This window comes from Macrotis lagotis, chromosome 5 (assembly GCF_037893015.1).
Source record: "Macrotis lagotis isolate mMagLag1 chromosome 5, bilby.v1.9.chrom.fasta, whole genome shotgun sequence".
Lineage (NCBI taxonomy): Eukaryota > Metazoa > Chordata > Mammalia > Peramelemorphia > Peramelidae > Macrotis > Macrotis lagotis.
The window spans coordinates 245,508,984-245,532,578 of record NC_133662.1 but is presented as its reverse complement, the minus strand read 5'-3'; the positions used below and the strand labels follow the sequence as shown (position 1 = coordinate 245,532,578).

Genomic DNA, 23,595 nt, shown 5'->3' with positions numbered 1-23,595 from the left:
TTGACCTTGGGTGAATTGCTTCATCCCCCCCAAGCCTTGGCCTCAGTTTCCTCTTCTATAAAAACGAGATGGTTGGACTAAATCACAGATCTGGACTTGGAAGGGACCTCAATTCAATTCCCTCATTTTAAAGAGGCCTAAAGAGGTTGCCCAGAGGATCTGTTGAGTTAGTCTGTCATCCTGCCTCACATCACCTATTTTAGAGATGAGAAAACTGAGTCACTGAGTCTCATAAGTGTTTAAGTAACTTACATATATATATATATATATATATATATATATATATATATATATTATCTATAGTTAGCTACCTACACACATACCTTCCATTGTTCTATCAAGGATTTATTAAACACCTGTTGTGCTAAGCAGATGCTGAGCTAAACACTGGAGAAACAAAAGCAAGACTGAAATAGTCCCTGCCTTACATTCTTTTTTTATTTTGTGCATGTTGAGTGTTTTATTCCAGAGCTTTTATGTGGGCAGCTAGGTGGCACAGTGGATAAAGCACCAGCCCTGGAGTCAGGAGTACCTGGGTTCAAATCCGGTCTCAGACACTTAATAATTACCTAGCTGTGTGGCGTTGGGCAAGCCACTTAACCACATTTGCCTTGCAAAAACCTTAAAAAAAAAAAAGAATTACCAAAGCTTTTGTGGGTGGCTTCTGCCTTAAATTCTAATAAAACAACCGGTATATGTAATACACAAAGCTGACATTCAGATGGCACTTGAAGGTTTGCAAAGCATTTTGTAAATATTATATCTCTTTTTTTTATTTTTTTGTGGGGTATCGGGGTTGAGTGACTTACCCATCCTAGGAGACACTGACTTCCCTATAAAATGAGGCTAATGATACTCTTCTTCCCAACCTTTCAAGACTATTGTGGGGAAAACATTTTGTAAACCCTAGAACTCTAAATGAAAGGAGATAACAGTAAAAGCCATGCTTCCTCTTTTCCTAACTAGGAAATATCTAGTGACTGAGGGTGAATTTTAATTCAAGCCCTCCTAACTCCAGTCAGGTTGCCCCAATATTCTCTCTTTTGATCCTCTCTACCATCTGGGAGATGAGTGCTAAATTTTACAGATGAGTAAATACAAAAACAACATTCAGCATTTAGTGATGGAGGAACTGGGTTCAGATTCTGTCCCTGCCATTCACTACTTGGGTGACTTTGGGTAAGTCACTTCGTTTCTCTGTGCCTCAGTTGTCTCATGTGTAAAATGGTGGAGTTGGAAGGTATGGTCCATTCCAGCTCTAGATCCAAGATCCTCCAATCTTCTGGATACAGTTATCTTCACTGCTGATGGATGGATGTTTGGTCTAAAGGAACCTTGACCTGGCAGCCATCCGTCCCTCAATAGGCCTCAGTCTTCCTTAGTCATACTGTGACCACCTGGTTCTTGTGCATCAAATTCTCTCTCCTAACTATCACTAGAAAAAAACAACAGATGACTTCCTCCCCTCCTATATCAGAAAGCAGGTACATTCTATACTAACTGCCCCCATTTGACTTCAGTGCTCTCAGGTCTACCTGCCTGACCATGGTATGGATGGAATCAGTTGGATCTCCTGGGCAAGATCAGTCCAGTTCAGATTCCTGTTAGGACTGGACTTGTAGCTGCAAGCTAGTGGCCAGGAATTCCTACAGATTCCACCAGTTGGCAGAGCCTCTCCTGATGACCATGTTGTCTGCCCAAGCATCCTGCTCTGCCCTCAGGGCCAAGGATCCACCCTAGCCTCCTCTGAGCCATTATGGGGCAGAAATGTTCTCACTGAGCTCCCCGGGCCAAAGGAGGACTGAAGCAGCAGCGGGGGCTACTGGTCAAATGAAGTGGAGGTGGGGGGGGGTAGCTTCCTCAGTTTATTTCAAAGAATTATCCCCAGTGAACTAAGACCAAAAAGAATAATGATGCCTCTGGAGTCTAGGGAGGAAATAGGACTGCCTCAGGAGCCAAGTTCAAATCTTTATGCTCAATACCTGCATCTCATTAGACAAGTCACTTTTCTTTCCCTGGTCTCAGTTTCCTTATCTGTAAAATGAAGCATTAGAGTCAAGGCCTCAGACTTTTCTCAAATTCTGTTTGGCACCTGAACCTTAGGATTTCCTTCTCTCCAGGCTTCCAGAAAGCAAAGGAGAAAATGAAGTCAAGTCTTGAGTTTATTTCTGGGTTCTAATGTTCTATGATATCAGGGGAAGAGCTGCTCATGTTATACCAGGAATCCTTCTGGGACTCCCAGTGTGAGAGAGTGAACGCCAGGGTCTGTCTGAGTCATGAGGGGGACATTGCAGAGGCTTCTGCAGGAGACATGAAGTGCAACTGGCCTTGGAAGCAGGAAGACATAAATTCAAACTTGGCCTCAGACTCTTACTAGCTATATGATCCTGGGCAGTTACTCTACCTGTGTGCCTCAGCTTACTACTCTGTAAAATGAGTTGGAGAAGAAAATGGCAAAGCGCTTCAGTTTCTCTGCCAAGAAAACCCCAAATGAGGTCTCAGAGAGTCAAAGTTGAACAGCAACAACAAAAAAAAACTCCTAAGATTTTTAAGTTATGGGCACATTTCCAGAATTCCTAAACTGATCATTGTTGATCCTTAAAATTACAGGATCAGACCAAAAACAAACAAAAAATACCCTTCCCCAAAGAACCACCCCTTAGAGACAATGTTTTTATTAAATTTTTGCTGAAAACATTTAAATTTTAAAAGTTTTATGGTTAACTTTTGATATCATCACTCCCTAATATATCAATCAACAGGCTGTTATTAAACACTTTCTGTGTCCTGGATGCTGGGGCCACAAAGACAAAAGTTTGGAAGTCCCTGCCCTTAGGGCAGCTAAGTGGCAGTGAATAGAGCACTGGCCCTGGACTCAGGAGTACCTGAGTTCAAATCCAGCCTCAAGACACTTAATAACGACCTAGCTGTGTGAACTTGGGCAAGTCACTTAACCCCACTGCTTTGCAAAAAAACAAAAACAAAAAAAAAGGCCCTGCTTTTGAGAAGCTTCTCTTCTACTGAGATGAAGATGAGTACAAGACCTATATAAATAAAAACAAACCAAACTCAGATGAGGGAAACCTAATCACAGAGAGAATCCAGCAAGTTTTCTTGAAGGGGGTGGCATTTAAATTGAGCTTTGAAGGGAAGAAGGGATTTCCAAAAGCATATATGAGGAATAAAAGCATTCCTAGTACGAGATTATTTATATGTGCAAATACTGGGAGAAGATGATCAACAGATAAACCATTGCTTTGTGGAGAGGAGGTAGATAAATGGAAAAACTTTAACTAGGAAATAATTGTACAGATCAGCTACTAACCAAAGTTATTAGTGGGGCACAGGAGGTGCCACAGTACACAGAGCACCAAACCTGAAGTCAGAAAGACCCGAGTTCAAATCTGACTAGTCATTTACTAGCTGTGATTTACAGCTATTTTCTCTATAACACCATAAACTGATAGCCAGCAAGATCCTCGGGATGGAACCAACTGATGGTCTTCTCCCTCTAAGCTCAGGGATCTTTCCACTACAAAGAGCTGGCATTCATCCTTATTGCCATAGTCAACCCTACAAAGTGGGCTCCAATCTAGACAGAGGTTATGGAATTGAAGTGACATGGGTTTGTGTTGTTGCTGTCATTGTTTGGCAGACCTGTGATTTCACTATAGTAGGGAATTATTTCAATTTCCTCAACCTCTACTGAGAAGTTGAACTGGTGGTTTAACATCTATGCTAAAAATCAAATTAGTTATTAAAACAAAGAGTCTGACTACCTTTTAGTATTGTTTCATTGGCATTATTGTAGTCATTATGTCTTTTGTTTCCTGGTCCTGCTTACTTCTTTCTGCATCAGTTCATATGAGTTTTTCCATACTTCTCTAAATTCCTCCTATGGGTCATACTTACTATATAATAGATTTCAATGTGTGAAGATTCATCTTCCTGAATTCAAGTCTGGCTTCAGACACTTACTAGCTACATTTCACTAGGCAAATGATTTAAACCTGCTTGCCTCAGTTTCCTCATGTGTCAAATGAGTTGGAAAAGGAGATGGCAAAAAATCCCAATATCTTTACCAAGAAAACTGCAAAAAGGTCAAAAAGAGTTAGGCATTTATAAAAATGACCGAACAACAACAAAAATCAACTCTCTGCTGCCTTCAGAATCCATAGCAAAAAAAAAAAAAAAAAAAAAAAAGAAGGCAGCATCGTGCCAGACCCCATCCCTGTAGGTAGTTATGTGAGCTGGCAAAAGATGCCTGAGTCTCAAGCATGTCTTTTAAAATGTCTATCATTTCTAGGTGGGTGCCAGAATGGAGATAGTGTCAAATACATCAACAGGTCTATGATCTCATCGACTTAGGCATTCCTACCCACAATGCAGTTCCTAACCTATAATTGGATGTGTTTCCTGAAAATCATCCAAGGTGTAAAGCAATGCCAACTTCTAATATCTACCACATTTTAATGAGGAAGAAATAATAATAGTTCATATTTATAGAGTACTCTAAGGTTTACAAAGTATTTTATGTGTATTATTCCATCGGAGCTTCACACAACAACGTGATGTAAATAACACAGTGTTTATTAGTCTCATTTTGCAGGTAGGGAAATTGAAGTTCAAAGAGATGAAGTAATTGCCCAGTCTCCCAGCCAATTAGTAGTAAGAAGAGAGTTGAACCCTGAACTTCCCTGATTCTAGCATTTTTGTCCGCATTGCCTCTTAGAAAAAGGAGCAGATGTCTTATGGGGCTGCATGTGGATATAGAATATAGAAGGCTGGGTTTGGAGTCAGGAAAACCTGAGTTCCAATCCAGCCTCAGACACTTTTCAGCTGTGTGACCCTGGGCAAGTCCGGTAAGTCTGTTTCCTCATCCTTAAAATGAGCCAGAGAAGGAAATGTAAACCACTCTAGAATCCTTTGCTATGGAAACCCCAAATGGGGTCACAAAAGTCAGATACAACTGAAATGATTGAACAACATCATCTTATAGAAAAAGCTTGGAGCCTCAGAGCATTAGAGACTAGACTAATCTCTACCATAAACCAGGAATCTAGTCAAATTATTCTCCTTCCTGAATCTGTTTTGCCATATGTGATATTAAGCATTTTGCATTCTGGAAAGCAATTTTTGAGAGTCAATGGGGTTAAGTGACTTGCACAAGGTCACACAGCTAGGTTAATTATTAAATGTCTGAAGTCATATTTGAATTCAGGTCCTCCTAACTCCAGGGCTGGTGCTCTATCCACTGGGCCGCCTAGCTGCACCCTGGAAAGCAATTATTAAAACAGAATGACTAAGATGGTTCATACCCTCTGATTCATTAGACTGTAAGCTTCTTGAGAGCAGGGGCTGGCCTTTGGCTTTCTTTGTACTTCTGGCACTTAGCCTACAGTAGGCCTTTGATAACCACTTGTTGACTGATCCAGAGAAGCCACTGCAAAGGCCAGATCCCAAGAAGGTCAAATAAAAAAAAACAAAAGGTCCCATATACAACAATATGCCTTTAGCAGTAGTTTTTGTAGTGGCAAAACACTACAAACAAATTGGATGCCCATCACTAGAAATATACTATTTTCAAAAACTGAGAGAAAAAAGGACACCAGATTCCTTTTATGAAATATAGTCCTAATATCCAAACCAGGAAGGGATAAAGTACAAAGGAAACTTATACAGCTATTTCATAAATGAGTGTTTTTCATTTCAAATAATTTCATTTCATAAAATTTCAAAATTTTAAAATAAAATCCTGTCATTCAGACTACAGAAATCATTCATTGTAACCACATGATATTTGTATCAGGGATACAAGGATGGTTCTACATTAGGAAATCAATCATATAATTAACCATATTAAAAATAAAAATATCCAGACCCCCATCATTATCTTAAAAATGATGCAGAAACAGCCCCTTTTAACATGCAACACTCATCAAGCTTTAAAAATAGATATCTACAAAAATAGATATTGAAGTACCTTTGTAATATTATAAAAGGAATCTATCCAAAACCAAAAGCAAACATCATATACAATAAGGATACCCTAAAATCTTTCTCAATAAATACCAAGCAAGGATACCCACTCTCTTCATCATTATTAGATATAATTTGAAAAATGATAACAATAGCAGTAAGTCAAAAGAGAAAAAAATTAAAGATATAAAAATAGGTAAAGGGAAGATAAAAACTATCCTTTTCAGAAATGATAGTTTAGTTGGATAGTCTAGAGAATCACCAAAGATGACGATGATGTTTGTCCTTTGATCTCAAAGAAAACTATGGTATCAGGGAGGTGATGCCATGATATATGAACTGGATTTTTAGTGAGGGGATGCAGTGCTAAGATACCAGCCTCACTTTCTCCTCCAGAGCCAATGACCAGATATGAATCAGGACTACTGAAGATGATCCTGTATGGGAGGCAATCAGAGTTAAGTGACTTGCCCAAGATCACACCACTAACACATATCCAAGGCTGGATTCAAACTCCTGTCTCCTGACTCCAAGGTCAGTGGTCTGTGCACTGCATCAGTTGCAGATTGCAAATAAACCACCAAAAATCAATGCCATTGGGGCAGCTAGGTGGCGCAGTGGATAAAGCACCGGCCCTGGAGTCAGGAGTACCTGGGTTCAAATCCAGTCTCAAACACTTAATAATTATCTAACTGTGTGGCCTTGGGCAAGCCATTTAACCCCATTTGCCTTGCAAAAACCTAAAAAAAAAATCAATGACATTTCTATATATAAAAGATAACAAAATAATAACTGAAAAGAAAATCTCTTTCAAATGTCTAAAAAATGTACAGTACATGGGAATCAATCTACCAAAACAGACAAAAGACTTGTATAGATTCAATTACAAAATGCTCTTTCAAGAAATAAAGAACTCAAGTAGTTGACTATTTATCCAGGGTTCATGGTTAGTTTCAGCTGTCATTTGGGAAATGGCTAAAGTATTTGTAGTAGAAAAATGTAATGGAATATTCCTGTAACATAAGAAATAGTGAATGTGATTAATGAAGAGAAGTATGAGAAGACATATAATACTGATTAAGAAAGAAGCAAGAGGGACAACTATATGGCACAGTGGATAGAGCACTGGCCTTGGAGTCAGGAGGACCTGAGTTCAAATCTGACCTCAGACATTTAATAATTACCTAGCTGTGTGGCCTTGGGCAAGCCACTTAATCCTGCTTTACAAAAACTAAAAAAAAGGCATGAAAAATAAGGAAACAATATAAATATCAACCACATCAACATAAATGAAAACCACAAAAATGAAATCTCAAGCTGTGTGGAAGTTGTGACTGAGTATGAAAAGTTGTTAAAGGTGAGAAATATTCAAAGAAAATAACTAAAGGGGCCATATCTTTTCACCCAAAGATGTCACTACACTCCAAGGAGATCAGTGTCAAAGACAAATATCATTGGTCAAAATATTCATTCAAAGAAGGCTTTTTGTGGTAGCAAAACAAGCTGAAGGAGGAAATAAATGAAACAATACGATAAATATGGAAAAGGATAAAGATCCATTTTAATAATAATTTTATGTATTAATCTTTTCTTTTACATCACTAGTTTCCCCCAGTATCCCTTCCTTTCCCCCTCCCAGAGATCCATTCCATATAACAAACAGCATTTTTTTAATTTAAAAAAATGAAAAAGAGTAAAAGAAGTATAGGTGGTACAGTAGGTAGAGTGCTATTGTCAGAAAGACCTGAGTTCAAATCTAGTCTCAGACACTTACTGGGGCAAATCACTCAACTTGTTTGCCTAAGTTTCTTCTTCAGCAAAATGGGGGAATAATAATAACAACAAACCCTGTTTAATTATCGTTGTAATGATCACATGAGAAAGTAACTGTAAAGTGGTAGCATAGAACCTAGCCCATGTGGAGTAAACTCTATAGAAATGTTAGCTATCATTATTGCCTTTATTAATTAGGGGAAAATCTGTGTGAATTAATACAAAGTGAAGTAAACAGAACCAGAAAGATCATTAACACAATGCCTACAACAATGTCAATGGAGAAAAAAATCACTGAACACTAGGTAATTATAATTATCAAATCTCTCCCCCTTTCCATCTCAGCTTCCCCATGGGTGATGTCTGCATTCTGAAAAACAATCTGGAATGATTAGAAGTTGATATAAGTGGATATTTTAAAAAATGCATTCCCCTCCCCCTTTTTCTGCAAAGTGGAGGACTATGGGTATGTAACATTACATATAGTGGTGCAGTAAATAGAGTACCAGTCTTGGAGTCAGGAGGATGGGAGTTCAAATCCAGTCTTAGACACTTAACACTTCCTAGCTGTGTGACTTTGGGCAATTCATTTAACCCCTATTAACTCACATCCAGGGCCATCTCCAGCCATCATGATTCATATCTAGCCACTGGACCCAGATGTCTCTGGAGGAGAAAATAAGGCTGTGATTTAACACAGCTCCCCCTCATTCAAATTCAATTCAATGCATTGTCATGGTATCGCCTCCCCTGCTGTCATGGCTTTTTTCAGGCATGCAGGACAAAATAAAATCAGTTCAAAACAGTCATAATCAAGTGATGGATTGGTTATTTTGCCAAACCTTATTTTCCCTCCTTTTTAATGTTATAAGCAATGTCTTTGTGGATAGGGGTGGGGAGGAAGGATATATTCGAGAAAATGCCAAATGTGTCTATTTTAAAGCCTGTTACAAGTATTAGTTATTAGTTGTATCTGTCTCTTCATGACCCCATTTGGAGTTTTCTTGGCAAAGATGCTGGAGTAGTTTACCATTTCCTTCATTTTACAGATTAGGAAATTGAGACAAATGGAGTTAAGGTGATTTATCCAAGGTTATATAACCAAGAAGTATCTGACGCCAGATAGGCACTCAGGAAGAGTTTTCCTGACTCCAAGATAATGTTCTATCAACAGAACCACCTAGGTGCCCCCTTAAAAGAATAAACTAAGGGGGGGGGGGAAGTTGCCAAATTCTTCCTCCAATGTCCCAGTGTGATATGTAGGTGCCCCTGATTCTTTTTAAAGTCTATGCCAGAACATAGACTTTGACAAGTTCTCCAAAGGTTGGCTAGATTCTGAACCCAGGCTTTGTACCAGCCCAGTCCTTCTAAATTCTGAAAAGATTGTCATTAGCTGTTCACCAAATGATGGATTTTTCTAGCTGTGACAACACAAGGCTCAGTTGTGGGGCTGAGATCAGCATTACTACTCTCAGATGAAGTTACTAAAGAGAAGGTTGGAAAAATTCCAGATAATTCCAATCACACACACACACACACACAAACACCACATAACATACACACCTTTTCATTTTTAAAAGGAAACAGATAAATATGATTGTACATATACAACTTAGATTGCTTGCTGCCATGGGGAAGGGGAAGGGAAAGGGAAGGGAGGGTTTTAGAAAATTATGAAAATCAAAAGCTTGTTAAAAAAGATGAATGTTGAAAACTACTGGAAAAAATCATTTTCTTTGAAAAGCAGAAATATGCACCAAGTTATCACAAAGAGTATCAAATAGGCACAGAAGGAATTGGAATTATGAGAAGTAAATGTAAGAAAATGCTAAATGCATTGTACTTTTAGAGGATTAAGGAATATTGTCCATGGTGATGAGGAATTAGAACCCCCTGCTTTTGGACAGAAGCCTGTCCATGCTTGAGGGGTTAGGGGAAGGTAGGCACAACCATATGCTGTGGGCAGAGTTGGTAACTTGTTCAACTCTTGGAAAATAATTTGGTACTGAAGTAAACAGTCTTCATTCTTGGGCTAATTAAATCAAAGCTCAGTAGCAGGAACCCAACAGACCTGGTAGGATTGACCAACCCAGGGAAGGAGCTCTTCTCTAACACAAAGTAATCCCTTCTAATTTGGGAAGGTTGAGAATGAAAAAAATAAAAAGGAACTGAAGTCAAATGGTGGAATCCGCCTATCATGAGAATCAGACACTGTGGTAAGCAAGCAGAGTTAGGCTTTGGTTTTGTTTTTTAAATTTTTTTAACGATGGAAAAAATATTGAACTGGAGTCAAGAAGGACCTGGGTTTAAATTCTTCTTCTGATGTTTTCTATAAAATGAAGGGATTAGGCTAGGAAGTCACCACCAGCTGTTTTTTACAAAATGAAGGAATCTGAGCTTCCCTCTCTCTCTCTCTAAATCTATAATCCCAAATGACAAATCCTAATTTGGCAATTTATTTCCTCTGTGTGACCCTAGACATGGTTGTTTAACCTACCTGGGCCTCAGTTTCCTCAAGGGAAAAATGAAAAGTTTGAACTAGATGACCTCAAAGGTTCCCCCACCTCTACATGGAGAATCCTAGTATCTTACTATGATGTTTAGACAGCTGCCTGGTTGTGCAAAGATTTTGATATTAAGTGGAGAATTTGCAATATTAAATGAAGTTCTTGGTTTATTATTTATTTATATTTGGAAAGTGCCTACAAAAAACAGTACATTAACAGAGGATGTGAATGAGAACAGTCAATGTCAAAGGTGATGTGAAAAGACAAGTATTGTTATATACTGTTGTGGAGTTATGAACTGGTCTGACAATCCTGGAATTATGCTAAAAAAATGTGACTAAGAGGTTTCTATGCCCTTTGCCCAGAAATAGCTAAGGAAATTTTTTAAATTGAAAGAAAAAGAAAAAGGGTCCCATGTACAACCACATATACATAACAACAATTTTTGTTGGAACAAAGAAATGGAAAAATAGAAGATGCCCATGGATGGGGGAATGGTTAACCAAGTTGTGGTACATGAATGTAATGGAGAATTATTATACTATAACAAAAGATGATAATGAGTAATACAGAGAAACCTGGGAAGATCAATATGAGCAGATGCAAAATAAAATGAGCAGAACCAGGAAAACAGCACACACAATGGCTAGTATGTCAATAACTGTTTAGTTCAGGAAACTGGCAATGGGCTTTGTTAAAAGTGCAGACCCAACCTGAAGTAACATATAATAACTTTCTCAATTAGTATAACTCACTCTCCCTGTCGTTACACAGCTGACCTTGACCTCTGATTATCTAGTCCCAGTATCTTAGGTTCTCTTTATCCTCCCTGGACTTCTGTGGTGCTATTTTCTCCTGATTTTCCTCTCCTACCTGGATGACCACGTCTTCTTCACTTGTTCATAATCCTTCTCTCACCCTTTAAGAGTGAGTATCCCCCAAAGACTTTGTCTTGGACCTTGTGCTCTTTTCTCTGTATACTCTCTTTTGATGATGTCATTCATTCCCATGGTTTCAATTATCACCTATATGCAGATGACTCCCAAATCTTTTCATCCAACCCTGATCTCACATCTCCAGCTGTCTTCTGGACATTTCCAGTGAAATATTCTGCTTGTTAGCATCTTGGGTGGGATAGGTCCAAAATAGAACTCTGACTTTCCCCTAGATCTATAATCTAGGATCTAGTCCCCTATTTCTGTTCATGGTTATTATTGTCTACCAAGTCACCAACATCATCTCTGCTAAACCATCTCTCAAATCCATTCTTCTCTTGATTCACTCTCCTATGATTCTAGTTTGGACCATCATTCACTAATATTTCCACCTGGATCCTGGTAACATTCTTCTACTTAGTGTCTCTGATTCCAGTATCTCCCCTCATAATCATTAAAATCATATTCCCAATACAAAGTTCTATCCAGGTCATTCCAATATTCAAAAGTCTTCCATTGTGTCCAAGATAAAATCAAAACTTCTTGTCATTTAAAAACTGACATGTAAGGTCATCCACAATCTGGCTCCAACCTGTCTTTAGAGCCTTGCTATTATTGTTCAGTGTCCTACCCTTCATTGGAGTTTTCTTGGCAAAAAAGCTGGAGTGGTTTGCCAGTTCTCCAGTTTATTTGACAGGTGAAGAAACTGAGGCAAACAGGGCTAAGACACCAGGGTCACACAGTTAGTAAATGACCTTAGTCAAATTTGAACTCAAGTCTTCCTGACTCCAGGTCTAGCCCTCTATTCACTTCACCACACCACCAGCTTCCTAGGTGAAAAAGTACTCTGCCAAATCTAAAGCACTATCAAAGTGCCCCTTGACATAATAATGATGCTATTACCAGGAAAACTCATTTTCACAAATCACAAATCTTAGTTAAGACTCCCCAACCATTTATAATTTAATTCAATTTAACAGGACAGTCAGCCACTATGGCTTTATTATGGAGTAAGCTCTAGTGAAGGAACAAAAGGGAAACTCACTCCCTGTCCTCAAAGAACTCACAGTCTAAAGGGGGGGGGGGGGGACGACTCACAAACAACCATGTCCTTTCAAAATACTTGCCGTGGAGTCTGGAAGGTAATCTCAGAGAGAATGCTGCTTACTAAAGGGCTGCGCTGTTCCAATGGCATAAGAGAAGAGGTGTGGCACTGTGGTTAAGTCCTGCCTTTAGAATCAGAAACCTTGGGTTTGAGACCATCCTTTGCTTTAACCTTTCTTAGATTCAGTTTCCTCATGTGAAAAGCAAGAAGGGTTTGACTCAATGACTTCTTAGATCCTTTCAAGTTTTGAATCTAGTAGTCTGGAATGTTGGCACCACTTTTTACAAAAGATTAGACTACAATTACATTAAATTATATTGTTCCTGTTATATAACAATATATAATATTTAACAGGAATATAATATTATGGATAATACTATATTATATATATATGTTATATTATACTAGCATATATTATACTATGCTATACTATTATATTACAGTATATACTATATTACAATATACTATATTATATGGCATATTATACTACATCATACATTAGAGGGCAGCATTACCAGGCCTAGCATCAGGAAGACTCATCTTCATGAGTTCAAATATAGCCTAAGACACTTTCGAGCTGTGTGACCCTAGACATGTCATTTAACTTTTCTGGGTCCAAATTTCCTCATCTTTAAAATGAGGATAATAGTATCCATCTCACAGAATTGTTATGAAGATGAGTTAAAATGTGTAAATGTTAGTTATATAGTATGTATGATAAAGAATTATGCTACACTTATATGCCTACATACATAATATATATATATATATATTATATGTACATTATGTATGAATACTCATATAGATATTCTAGATACATTTATATTTGTCAATACCCACACACAGAAATGACTACCAGGCAGTCATTCCTTCTGATTTTTTAAAATTACTATGTTCTTCAAAAAAGGCAGCCAAGAGAGAAATTAGTTTGATTTGTGAGTTTTCCTGTGTCTCCTTCCTGTCTAAGTAAGACTGCACACTCAGCTTCCTAAAAGTCTGCCTCTTGGATTAACTTATAGATGGATGCTGCAAAGGAGTGAGTCTAAGATTTTTCTCAACTATAGCATTTTACTTCATTTCTTTTTGGCCAGACATGTAATATCATTAGCATAGTGGGGGGAACCCCTCTGTCAATAATACAAATCATCAACTTGAGAGTTGCTTGGGGTACAGAATGGGCAAATGACTTACCCAAAGACATACAGCCAGTGAATGGCAGATAAAAGAACCACAGCCACTACACCATAATTCTGTTGATCCAGACGAGTCCCTCAAGCAAAATCTGGCAACTCCAACTCACTGTTCCAGCAGTCCACTTGATACTCTTTGGTGCTCTTTTATGGGATCCAAACCATTGCCAAACCCATGATAATGAGAAAAGAAAGAGGATAATATCTAGGGAGTCTATGGATGCAACAAGATGGAGAATTAGAATTGGAAAAGGCTTTTGCACATGAGAAAACTGACCCACCCCCAAAAAGGGGGAATTGGCATGCCCAAGGTCACACAGGTTTTTAGGAAGAAAGAATTCATGGGATCCTAGCTCTCCAGATGGAAAGGACCTCCAAAACCATCTGCTCCAACTGCCATGTTTTATACAAGAAAAAAAGAGAGACCCAGAAGGGAGGACCTGTTTTAGCCAAGGTTCTAAACTCACTCAAGATTTGAATCTGGGTCCCCTGACTCCAAAATGAGTACCTGTGCTCTTCCTATTATGATACCACACTGCCTCTCCCATGTTGATAATGGGTATGATATATGTAAAGAAAAAGATGTGTCCATATATTATATAATATATGCCTATTAGAACTCATATTTGAAGAGTCTTTGCTCCTGTCAAAACCCAAGACATCCAAGAATTCATTCCAACAAGACTGCCTTTGCTCAGAATATTTTGGGACTCCTCAAATTTGGAACGGCCTTGCAAGCCCACGGCACATTCTTTAGACTGCTCTCCACAGAGACAAGCCTTCTTCCTGTGAGGGCTTGAGTGTTGTCTCTGGCAACAGCCAGAGGTGATTCAATGCCAAGGCTGGTGAATCAGGTGGGCGAATATCTGCATTATGCCATTTTTGGCTAAAAAAATATCCAAATAATGAAGTCAAGAGAAAACCATCAAGAAAGAAGATTGGTTCTTAGAATTGTATAGTGAAAGAGTCCTGAGCTTCTGAAGCTTATTAGTGTTGTGACCTTGGAGAAGTCAATCTTCCTGTGCCTTATTGTCCTCCCCCTATAAAATGAGAGAATTGGGCTAGATGGTATCTAAGATCCCTTCCTTCTGTAACTATATAAACTGACCTAGCAAGCAAATCCTAGGGAAGATGATAGATTTAGAACCAAGACTTTAGAAATGATCTAATCCAACTGTTTTTGCAGTTGAGGAAACTGAGGCCACCGATATTGTGACTTTTCCAAGGTCACCCAAGGAGTTAAAGTCAGGATTTGGATCCTGGCTTTCAATCTCCAAACACACAAACCTTCCCAAAACCACTCTAAGCAACAGCAGCGTTGCATTGTAGGAATCTCCCAGTGGCATCCTTCGATGCCTGCTTAAAAGGATAACTAACACTCATGTGGCACTGTGAGTTCTACACAATCATGTCTAGAGCACTGGTCCTAACCAGTCATCAAACCCCCAGAATCATGCTCCTTTCATCCTCCCTTTGAATTTCCTGAAGTCACCTGCTTCCTTAAAGAGGTCCTTTCCTTATTAACCTTTCTTGTACAATCCCAATAAAGGTCAGCCCTCTGCACTTTCTGGTTAGGGGATTTCAAAGTGCCTTCCAGAAAGTGCCTCGGCCATAAAGAAATCTGTGTCAGCAGCAGGCTTTGAAATGGGGAGATGGATGGAGCCCACAGGCTGTTTAGACGCAAGTTTAATAAGCCTGGAATTAAAAATATCAAAGCTGGTTGGTGGCCTCTTCTCCCTGTGTAGATCCTTTTCCTGCCTTTCTGACCATCACTGAAGCACCTGAATGAGGTGAGGCTGACTGCCCTGAGTCCCTGGAAGACTGTTTCCAAGGCAAGAGTTCCCATCTCATTGTCCTCCAGCCCTCCTATAGAAAGGAGAGAAATTGTAGGTTCTGTTGCCACCTAGTTGGCAAAAGCCCAAGTGCCCTCTGGGAGAATCTTAGACCATACTCTAAACTTCCCACACATGTGTGTGCACTGGCACGTACACACACACACACACACACAGACACAGACACACAGACACGGACACAAAGACACACACACACACACACACACACACACACACACACACACACACACACACACAGCTAAGTTTCCCTCTGGTATTTTCACAGTTCTTCCAAACACTCCAAAAAAGGAACATGAAATTGCGATGTCAGATTCCACTTCCCCAACTGTCCCAAAGCTGTAAATATGAGGGGGTTGGGGGGCAGATCTAGCAACCCTCTGGGAGGCTACACAGAATAATAAGCCAATTCTCAATGTTCTTAGAAAAGAGAAGTCGTGGGTTAGGCATCCACCACCACCTCCTCTGCCAGGCTAGAAAGGGCAGATTTAAAATTGGCACTCCTACCAGGTGTCCCTGGAGGAGGCTGAAGGAGGAAATCCCAGAAGGGATGGAATTTTCCATAGTGGGACATCCCCACAATGGACAAACTGAAACAACTCCTGAATTTCCTCACTCAGTGCTCCCCACCCCCCCGCAAAATGCAGACCTCTTCTTTGCAGAAATGAAATCCAGTGGTGGTGACTCAATGTATCAGCTGGATTTTCTTCCAGGACTCTTGCTAGGTATTTTTTTTAAAAGCCAAGGTTAGCCCCTTTGCTACCCACCAGGGACAGAAGCATCCAGAGTGGAAGGTTCCTCAATAACCATCTCATCTAACAACTCGTTTTACAGATGAAGAAACTTAGAATCAGAGAAGATCAGAGGATTGTTAGATCTGGAGCCAGAATCTGGGCCAACTCTAGTCATTCTGATCCAAATCTGACCACTGAACTCAGATGTCTCTGGAGAAGAGAGTGAAGCTGGTGGCTTTGCACAGGGCTTCCTCTTTCAAATCCAATTCACTTGCTTCTCATGGCATCACTTCCCTGATGTCTTGGCCCTCTTTGAGAACAAAAGAACAAACAACAACGACAAGGTGATCTATTCTACTCTCCTCATTTTACAGAAGAGGACGTCGAGGCTCACAGATTTTTACCGGGCTTGTCCAGGGTCATGCAGAAGTGGGATCCAAACCCAGGATTTCTGACACCAAAACCAGCCCACTTCCCCTATACTGGTTTCAACTGCCACTGGATGACTCACACCTCACTATACAGAAAACTACTTTTCTGTGTTGCTGACTGGTGAGAATCTTTGTTTCTTGGCAACTTATTAAAATATAGAGCAAAAACGATTGTATTCTTTTTAAAATTACAGTAGAAATGTAAGCTCCCTGAGGGTGGACAAAACCCCCATTTTTTCTTCCTATCCATAATGCACAGTTGCAACTTTTTCACATAGCAGGAATTTAATATGATTACTGAATTGAACTGAGTTTTATCCAAGTCTAAGATCTGACAATCAACACAGTGAATCCCAAATATTTTATACCATTAAAAATATTCTAACTTATTAAATGTATACTTTTTTTTAAGAATCAAAGAAAGTGAATTCAGAGCTTGCCTTGGATACTTATTGCCAATCACTTGATTTACTTGAGGGCAGAAATGATTTCTTTCCTTTCTATCCTCAGCAGTTAGCATAGGGACTGGCATACTATAGGGACTTAATGAATGCACATAAGTACAGAATCGAGAGCTGGGGGGGAGGGGAGACCACAGTGACCATCTAATTGAATCCATACCTGGAATGAAATCCCTAGTTTGCTAAATGATTGCACCTCAGTTTCCCACCTGTAAAACCTCCAAGGTGCCCTTCAATTCTCAACCTAGGATCTTCTCATCTCTATTACTAACTCTATAATATTATATATTATACTAGCTTAAAAGTTAACCAAAAAAAGCAAGAAAAACTTTAAAGTGACTTGCCTGTCTTAGAGAAGAAATAGATGAGGATGGGAGTGTTAGATGAAGTTGGATGAGAATGGTCAGAGTCCTCTGCTCATGTAATAGGACAACAGCCCGTGTAGTCACTGGAGACACAGATACTAGTAAGCAGCCATAAGCACTTTAAGATGCCTTGTAATGAGCACTGTGCTATCTCTGTAACCACTGAAACATCTCCTCCTCTCACCTCTAGGCCCCACATTAGAGCAGAGTTCAAATGGGCTTCCATCCGTCCATCTGTGGTTTCATCAAAATTCTTTAGATGACACGCCTTCCTGAGTCTCACCTTCATTACATCCTCCCCCTAATTTTTCACCTACCAACTGAGAGTACTTTGATAGGACCAGTGGAAGGCTTTGTGAATGGAGAGAATCTTGGCTCCTGTGAATATCAGACCCTTATTCTATACTGGATGAGTCATGTGACCCCCTCCTCAAGCCTAGGGCTGTCACCTTCAACCCTAAATGAAATGATGCCATTATCTAAGCTCTCATCAGCTTCAAATTGTGTGATGTTAAAATAATATTTTTATTAAAAAATAATTGATAAATTTCTTTAGGGAGGGAAAAAACTATGTTCTTGTACTTTCACACAACATAAATAATACTCTAAAATAAAAACACATTGAGAATTCCCTTGAATTGTAAATTTCCCTAAAAAAATAAAGGGGGGGACATGTTACTGTAAAAAAAAAATTAAAGCATAAAAGGATATGGATTTAAATACTACCTTTTGCCTTTGTGATAAGTGACAATCTCCCTGAGCCTTAGTTTTCCCAAATGAGGAAGTTATAAGAGATGTCTTCTGCCCCTTTCAGCTGTAGACCAATGATCCCACATCACTTAACCTTTCTGAGCCTTAGTTTTCTCAGTTGCAAAACAGTAATGATAATTTCTATGTGACCCGGACAAGTGAATTCCCTGGTCTTCAGTTTCCACAACTCTCAAATGAGGACACTAGAGTAGATGGCCTCTGGGGTCCTTTCCAGGTCTACATCAGTGATCCTACTTCAACTTTCTACTGGCCTGTTTCCACATTCTTCATGCCCACATCTCCTAAAGTGTCCAACTGTCCCCCAGTGCTACAGGATTGAGAAATTCCTATGAGACTGCACAATGGAAATCTGTGCAAGTGGTGCAAAGGGAGGTCTGTGGTCAGTGTTATGGGACTTAGGCTGCCATTTTCATGTTCTCTTTCAAACTAGGACCAATCAGTCTCTGTGGCCCACACATTCTCCATCCTCTCCTGCCCCTAGGACTGAGGGCTCTGGAACCCTGCCAACATTCTCATTCTAAAAGCTACCAATTTTCACCCACTATAATGTTCACAAAAGGAAGTTGTTTTTTCTCATTTAAGTGACAGGATTTAAAAAATACTCTGACATGAAAATTCTTTTAAATTGTATTTTCCTTCTCTGTTAGGTTAAATGAAAGCAATTTACCTTCAAACCAATTAACACACATTGATTAAACACCTACTGGGTGCCAGACACTGTACCAGGTTCTGAAGTTAAAAAAATAAAAACTGAACAATTCCTGCCCTCAAAGCTTACAATCTATTGTGGGAGACAATATAAGATTATTATAATATATACTAAATATCATATATAACATCCCATATATCATATTATATATGTAATATATGATATGTTGTACATATAAACAACACAGTGTATTATAATACCATATAGTATACTATATTTGCAACATATATTATATATATTTATATATACAACACAATGCAAGCAATACCATATAGTATATTCTATATCCACAATACCATATATTATACTATATATATATATATATTTTATATATATTTATATATAATGTGTAGAAGATAGTAGTAAGACGTAGAAATAATGTGTGGAAGAAGAGGGTGGGAAGAGGTACAGATCAGCCCAATGCAGAAGGTAGCGTTTAAGTGGTGGCCTGAAGGAAACAGGAGGAGGAGGAGGATGGGCAGCCTATAGAAAGACTCAGAAAAGGAGTGCCATAATAAAACACAGCAAGAAGGTCAGTTGGGGGGGGGGGGCAACTAGGTTGCACAGTGACTCTGGAGACAAGAGGACTAGAGTTCAAATCTAGCCTTAGACATTAATTACCTAGCTGTATGACCTTGGGCAAGTCACTTAACCCCATTGCCTTGCAAAAACCAAAAAAAAAAAAAGTCAGTCAGGCAATCTGCTGTGTCAAGCCACTACATATTAAGCATAATGGAGTCGAAGGAAAATAGACAACATGCAAACACATATTCATAGTAAATAACAGGGCAGGTGGAAAGTAAACTCAGGTACTAGCAGCAGAGGGAATGGAAGAGGAATCTGAGCTGTCTTAAAGGAAGCAAGGGAAGCTAAAAGACGGAGTTAAAAGAAGGGAGAGCATTATAAACATAGGTGACAACCATCGCAAAAGTGATGGGCAATGGAAGATCATGGGAGAGGAACAGTTAGAACATCAGTGTAGCTGTGTCATAGAGTGTTCATGGAGAACAAGGAATTATAAGAAGGGTTTTCAATGCCAAACAGAGGAATTTATAAATATTGGATCCTGAAAATTAAGAGGGAGCCACTGCAATTTCTCCCCCTCTTCTCGTTCTTTCCCTTCTTCCCTCTTCTCTCTCTCTCTGTCTCTTTCTGTCTCTGTCTCTGTCTCTGTCTCTCTCTCTGTGTCTCTGTCTCTGTCTGTCTCTGTCTCTCTGTCTCTCTTTATTTCTCTTTTTTCTTGTTGAGGCAATAAAGGTGAAGTGACTTGCCTAGGGTCACAGAGCTAGTCAGGGTCTGAGGCTGGATTTGTACTTGGTCCTCCTGATTCCAGGGCTGGTGCTCTATCCACTGTAGTTTCTTAAGTAGGGGAAAGTGATATGGTCAAACCTACAATGACAGAAATCACTTTGTCAGCTGAGTGCATTTCTCTTATCAAGATTGATTTAGAACATTTTTTTCATATGACTATAAATAGCTTTGATTTCTTCTTTTAAAACTATCTGTTCATATCCTTTGTTCATTTGTCAACTGGGGAATACTCTTATTTTTAAATTTTGACTCAGTTCCCTATTTTTTTATCAGAGAAACTTGCTGCAATTTTTTTTAATTTCTTCATTGTCACAGTACCTTTTAGCAAAATGTAGTTTCCTTGATTATCTCTTTTAATTAGATCTATTTTTTGCTATTGTTTTGTCTGAGATTGTGAATGCTACCTGTGTCTTTTTTTAGTTCAACTGAAGCATATTAAATTCTGCTCCAGGCCTTCATTTTAACTCTGTGTGTATCTTTCTTGTTTTAAATGTGTTTTTTATAAGCAGTACATTGTTCAATTCTAGTTTCTAATTCACTTTGCTATCTGCTTCTGTTTTATACATGAGCTCATCTCATTTGCATTCATAGTTATGAGTTTTAATTATTTTCCTCCATCCTATTTTCTTCTGTTTATTCTTCTTGCTCCCTTTTTTTATCCTGTCCCTTCTCAAAAGTCTGTTTTACTTCTGACCCCTACTTCCCTTAATATGCCCTCCATTATATCATCTTCTCCTCCCCATATCTCTTATCTACTTCTCCTCTTTTTCTCTTTTGGGTAAGATAGATTTCTACACCCAACTAAGTGTGTGCATATACCCAAAGAATGTGTGCATCTATACACAAAAAGAGTGCAAATTAAAATAACTCTGGGGTATCACTTCACACCTATCATAAATGATAAATGTGGAAGAGATGAGGAAAAAATAGATAGACCAATGAACAACTGGTGAAGTTGTAAACTGATCCAACATTTCTGGAGAACAATTTAGAACTAGACCTAAATAGCTATAAAACTGCGTATAACCTTTGATCTAGCAAAACCACTGCTAGGTCTGTACCCCAAAGAGATCAAAGAAAAAAAGAACTTCCATGTTCAAAAATTTCTAAGTAATTGTTTCTATAGTGGCAAAAAATTAGAAATCGAGGGGATTTCTGTCATTTGGGAAATGATCGAACAAGTTGTGGTATATAATTGTGATTGAATACTATTGAGCTCTAGGAAATGACAAGGGGAGGATTTCAGAGAAAACATGGCAAGACCCATATGAATGGATGAAAAGTGAAATGAGAAGAAGCTGGAGATTATTGTGCACAGTATTGTAGTGATGATCAACTGTGAAAGACTTGATTACTTTTATCAATACAATGATTCAGAACAATTTGGAAGGACTCATGAAGAAAATTGCTATCCACCTCCAGAGAAAGAACTGATGAATTCTTTCCTTCTGTCCTTCCTTCCTTCCTTCTCTCTCTTCCATCCTTCCTTCCTTCCATTCTTCCTTCCTTCCTTCCCTCTCTCCCATCCTTCCTTCCTTCCCTCTCTTCCATCCTTCCATCCTTCCTTCTTTCCCTCTCTTCCTTCCTTCCTTCCTTCCTTCCTTCCTTCCTTTTCCTTTCTTTCTCATTCTTTCTCTCTGTGAAATGGCTAGTATGGAATTGTTTTGCATGATTTCACATGTCTAATTAATTGGTAACATATTGATTGCCTTCATCAGTGGAGAGAATATGGAACTCAAAATTTTAAAAGAAAATGTTAAAAATAAATAATATAAACAAACAAAAACTTTCTTTCTTTAGAAAGGGAGTCCATAGACGTCACCAACCTGATTCCAGAACACAAAAAATAGTTGAGAACTCCTGGACTGGTACCTCTCTTCATTGACAGAGAAACATCTAATAAATTACTCCAATTTACAAAAGAGATTTTGTGTTTTCTGCTATTTGGAGTTGGGGGTGGGGTGTGTGGGTGTTCATCTAACACTGTACTTAAATGGTGGGCTCCTCTGGTATTTCTGGCTGAGCATAAGGAAACAGGAGCCAATTTATTAACTAAGATAAATCTCAGACTTGGTGAAAGACAGGATTCTATTATCACAATGTACATGTGGTTAAAAAAACATAAGAAAGGATTATACCAAGCCCAGGGCTCTTTTCCTGCTCCCGGGAAGGATTCTCCCTGGGTGGTAATCTCCAAGGCTTATAATACAGTGGAAAGAATGCTGGCTTTATAGTCAGAGGGACTGAGTTCAAATTTTGGCTCTGCTCCTGAATACCTTTAGGGCCTCAGTTTCCTCATCTGTAAATTGAAGAAGGTTTGTTTAGATAACTCTCAGCTCCTCCACATATGTGATTCTGAACTTCTTAATTAGACCATGGTATTCCCATTACTGATAACTACATAGGGGAGAAAAGGAAAAGAATTATACTACCTTCTGATTTTTTTTTGGCAGCACTCAAATTATCAACAATCGGCATCCTCTCAGCTGAGTAGGTTGGCAGAGCTCAGAACAATGACCAATGCCATCTAGATGTGAAAGGCAAATAAATCAGATGCAATGGGATTCCCTCACCACTTGAGATCAAAGGCCCTATGGAATTTCAGCCCCAAATCTCTTGGTTTCTCTAATTGTTATTGGATTAAATTGAATGGCTGAATGCAGATGATTATTTTTTTGTTTTCGCATTCCTGAAATTTTCTGGTGTTTTTATTTAAAAAAAAACCCCACAGGCTTTAGGTATTTTTCCTATGACACCTGGCTGTGCATGAAAGCAAACCCCTGAGTTTGGTCGGCATGTGGTATTCCAGACCAGTGATAGTCTGGTCTACCCATCCATAGCATGAAACTTGGAATATCACAGACCTAGAGCTGGAAAGGATTTTGGAAGTCATCTATTCATATGAAACATCATCGAAGATGGGAGGGGCCCTTAAGAGGCCATCAAATCCAATCTCCTTGTTTTACAGATGGGGAAGCTAAGGCACAAGGCAATGACTTGCTTCTTGGGATGACACCAACAATCTCTGCTAGAGACAGAAGTTGAGCCTAAGGTCCAGTGACTCCAGAGTTAATCTGCCTTGCCCTGTATCAGAGAATTGTATTTAAAATGTTGGCTCTAATCATTCCAAAGAGGAGGGAGGATTCACACGCTGTGTGCCTTCAATACCCTGTCATTACATGTCCCTGCATCATCCTGGGGTGCCGCTCTTAAAAGGTACAGAGAGTACAGGGGCCGCCACATCACCTGCCTTCTGGTTGGAGAGACATAAATAATTGTGTCACTAAAGAATGGCCATCCAGATGATGGCCCTGGCTCCCTGTGGTGACAGCTGCTGTTCCCCCTCCTCCATGGGCACACTCCAGGTGAGAGAGACAGCCAGCCACAGCCATGTGGGCTGGAATGATGCCACCCCCATTCCAATGGCATTCCACAAAAAGGAATGAGGAAAGGATGATGCCTGTTCAGGGCCTT

The 23,595-nt window shown here is 39.2% G+C and overlaps 1 protein-coding gene across 15 annotated transcripts in view; it reads right to left on the bottom strand.

The window, feature by feature from the left end:
* SPECC1 (sperm antigen with calponin homology and coiled-coil domains 1) overlaps nt 1–23,595 on the bottom strand; it is a 413,523-nt gene that overhangs the window by 325,730 nt on the left and 64,198 nt on the right. Inside the window, exon 2 of one of the 15 annotated variants that reach the window (XR_012468807.1) lies at nt 20,082–20,199. The exons of 13 other annotated variants lie outside the window; for them this stretch is intronic. The gene's annotated coding sequence lies outside the window, so the exon portion shown is untranslated. Of the gene's footprint in view, nt 1–11,132; nt 12,240–20,081; nt 20,200–23,595 lie in introns of those variants that run through there. One more of the 15 variants, XR_012468806.1, reaches the window with a different exon arrangement.